This window comes from Lissotriton helveticus, chromosome 12 (genome assembly GCF_964261635.1).
Source record: "Lissotriton helveticus chromosome 12, aLisHel1.1, whole genome shotgun sequence".
NCBI classification, from domain to species: Eukaryota; Metazoa; Chordata; class Amphibia; order Caudata; family Salamandridae; genus Lissotriton; species Lissotriton helveticus.
In genome coordinates this window covers 85,645,463-85,648,919 of record NC_136073.1, presented here as the reverse complement: position 1 = coordinate 85,648,919, position 3,457 = coordinate 85,645,463, and the positions used below count along the sequence as shown (strand labels likewise).

At 40.7% G+C, this 3,457-nt stretch overlaps 1 pseudogene; it reads right to left on the bottom strand.

Annotated features, from left to right (window-relative positions):
• Positions 1–2,415: 2,415 nt before the first annotated feature.
• Positions 2,416–2,992, bottom strand: LOC144799144 (large ribosomal subunit protein mL40 pseudogene; annotated as a pseudogene).
• Between the last annotated feature and the right edge of the window lie 465 nt (positions 2,993–3,457).

Genomic DNA, 3,457 nt, shown 5'->3' with positions numbered 1-3,457 from the left:
TTCATACATGAAAGATGTGGCCACAATATTAGGCAAATAATTACCATTACACATTTATGCAAATGCAGTTTGCTCAGATGGGGCAACACTCAGTTTAAGTGCACAAAAGGCATTTGTCAATATTATTTGGGAGTATTTGTTTGTTTGTGGTGCATTCCAAACCCTTTATCACAGCTCAAACTAACTCAATGATATCCACCACTCATAACATGTCTGTTCCAATTGTATCAATAGAAAAGGGCTAGAAAAGACAGTTCATTATCCGATCCATCATATTCATTCTGGCACTCTTGAGCCTCTGGAATCATGATGTAAGATTGACAAAGAACTGTATGGCTTTTAAGAAAAAACGATAAACGTATGCTTACTGCAGTTGATATGTCCCTATCTAATATCTCTCATAGAACCTCTATTCTAAAACCATTTACATTTGTTTGGCCCTTTTCTGGCTGCAACCTCATCTGGACTTACTTCAAAACATTGTCTGTTTAGGAATCTCTTTCGGTATCGACATTTTAATTTCATTCATCATTACCTTGTGCTCACAAAAACAAAAGAAGAAGTAACTAGGTGGCCATAGGGACAAAGCACAGCCCCATTAAAGTACATCGATTTCCCGCATTCTTATAAATTTTAATGCAACTCCAGATCAAATGTACACATTGTATATACTCTAGAATTGAGAGACTAAATATTTCAAAAGTGGTCATGGTAAAAAAAAAATCAGAATCACAACAAAAGTTTAAAAGTCTCAGCCTGGAAAAGGAGCCTTTGGTTTCCTGACATTGAAGTTTGCAAAAATAGTATTCTAATGCACCAGCCTAAGCACTTCTAACTGTTGATGATGATGAGTCTACAAAATGGCTATGTATAGAACAAACATTGTGACAGATATAAATTAAAGAAGCATCCTTTTAAAACATTGTATTAAACATGTCAAAGAAGTTCTGATCATGAATAATTTTGCAAGACCGACACTACAAAGTCTAGAGAAACAAAGACGTCTAAAGTCTTAAAATTTGGCAGATTGGGACATCTGCAAAAAAAGAGATAGATGTCTCCTCCACTGTATTTAGAATGCCACTAAGGTTAATGCACATTTGGCAGATGGAGCACCCGCCACTTTATGGCAGATGTACTATATCTGCCAACATCTAAATAGCCTTATAAATCTTTATCTGCATGCAAAAACTTTAAATTGATATAATTCTTCATATAGAATCAGCTATAAATATTTGAATTGGAATCGTTGGAATACTCTAAATTTCCAGGTATGGATGAAAGGTAGGATGCCCTCTTCCAAGAGTTGCAAGAATTCTATAACCCTACTAGGGATGATATTTGAAAACAACTTTAATTGGAAGGTGTAATTTCATCAATGTTAATACACATAGGTAAGACCTGGCATCCATGGCGTGGGATTTCCTCTACCTTTTGCCTTCCAACATCCAGTTGTTGCTGACTTCGTTTTTGCTGGCCTTAGAACTCCGTGCACATTAGCACTGCTTACAAGTGCCAAAATGCTCATGCCTTTTCCCTAAAGCATGGCAAGATCTGCTTATACCCAATTGGCATGTTTAATTTACTTGTAAGCAATGTTCCCTCAAATTTTGTTCCTTTGTGTGTGGCAATTAATAATCTCTGTGCACCACAGCCAGAGCGTTGTGCACCAAAGCCACGCGTCATATCACTTTGCAAGCAAGTGCAACGCATAAGCTGTGAAATGCTAAAATGAGTTTTTTGATTCAGATGGCCATGCCAGAGTCCATAAACAGGCAACATCTTTACATTCACTTGACAGCTGCTCTGTCACCTCTAGTGGTATCTATACGCAAACAGTGTTCTATTTAGGGTACAGAAGTATAAATACCATGGTAGAAAGGTATGAATCACTTTACTTTGCCTAATTTCATTACATCCGGCATTAGTGTAAACTTTCCCCATCCAGAAATCAAGGCTTGGGTATACCACCTTGACACAAATAAAGTTATTCTCTGTAGTTCTTGAGTTTGCTGAGCCATGGAGCCATGGAGCCAAGCTTATGGTTGATGTGTCCACCTACAGCAATAAGATCAGGAGGAATTTTGTATTGAAAGTGTCATGTTGGGACTTCTTACAATATCAACTAGTCTCCATCATAACAAAGATAATAATTCACCATCTAGAACCACAAGCATAATAAAACCTGGCTACTACCTAACATGTGATGTGTCAGGTGCAGGTAATAGGATGTACAGGGACATATATGCAAATTGAGAACCTATATTTCTTTCACATGCATAAGTCCACAGTGGAGTGACATCATCACCAGGTTGAGCAGGAGCAGCAGACGCCCATGGTGTACCATGAAAATTGACGTCATCAGCAGGGTGAGTAGGAGCAGAAGGAGCCCTGAGGTACCATGCAACTCCTCCTTCACTGAGTGTATACCATGGTGACATCTCTGGACTTCCCTTTGGGTGGCTCCTAGTTCGGGATGGGTGGTGTATGGCTTGGCCCCTTGCTCTCAAAGGGGAAGAACCCCTAGTCTCTGCTCTCAGTGAACTGGTTTAGCTCCTCCCTCTCTAGTCACTGCTCTGCCAGCACTTTGTCCTGAACCTCCCTCAGTGAGGTTATGGTGGCCATTTGCTTGTGTTCTTCCTGCTTGAAAGTTGACCATTTGTTGAGTAGCACAGCGTATTGTTCGCTTTCCTCAAAGAACAAAGAAGTGGGGCCCGAGTCTTTAGCTGAATCGTGTGCTGAATCCTCAATGGAGATAAGCTCGGGGCCACGCTCTACAGCTTTGCAGCTTCTTCAGCAGGTGGTCTAGGGATGCCACGTCTCATCTGGGGTTCATTAGTTTATTTTTCCTAGGCTAAACCCTCATAGGAAGAGAAGTCCTGAGAGTAAGCACAGAAGCCTGCCAGTGGTTTGTGCATATCTGGAGAGGCCAGGTTCATTGGGAACAGTCCCCAGATCCAAGCATGCATGCCCTCCGTGCAGCAAGCAACATTCAAATCTCATGCACAACTCTAAAGATACTACACATAGCCTACTCTATGAAGTAACAAGTGCTTTAGGGGCCTCATGAGGGTTATGAAGCATTTTCCATATACTATAGTCCAACTCTATCTAATACAGTACTCATGCCTTACTCTGCTAAAGTCAATTCCTATACTGAAGGCATTGGTGCGGCCATTGAATCCTCCCAATCAAGTGAGATCACTTGAAATTAAGATGTATTTCTAGTCTAAAGTGGGGGTTGGGGAGTCAACATTCATGACTGTGTAGCATAAGGAGACAGAGGTTCAGACAGTAAATGTGTGAAATCCATAACCGGGAGACAGTGGATGGCTCCACATGCTGTTGATACATGGCCCTGCTTCGTCATCCATGAGGTGAAGTTCCTTTTGCATTGTGTCCTAAATGAAGACATGAGAGTACAATATAGGTGGGCGACTCAATACATTTACAGAGA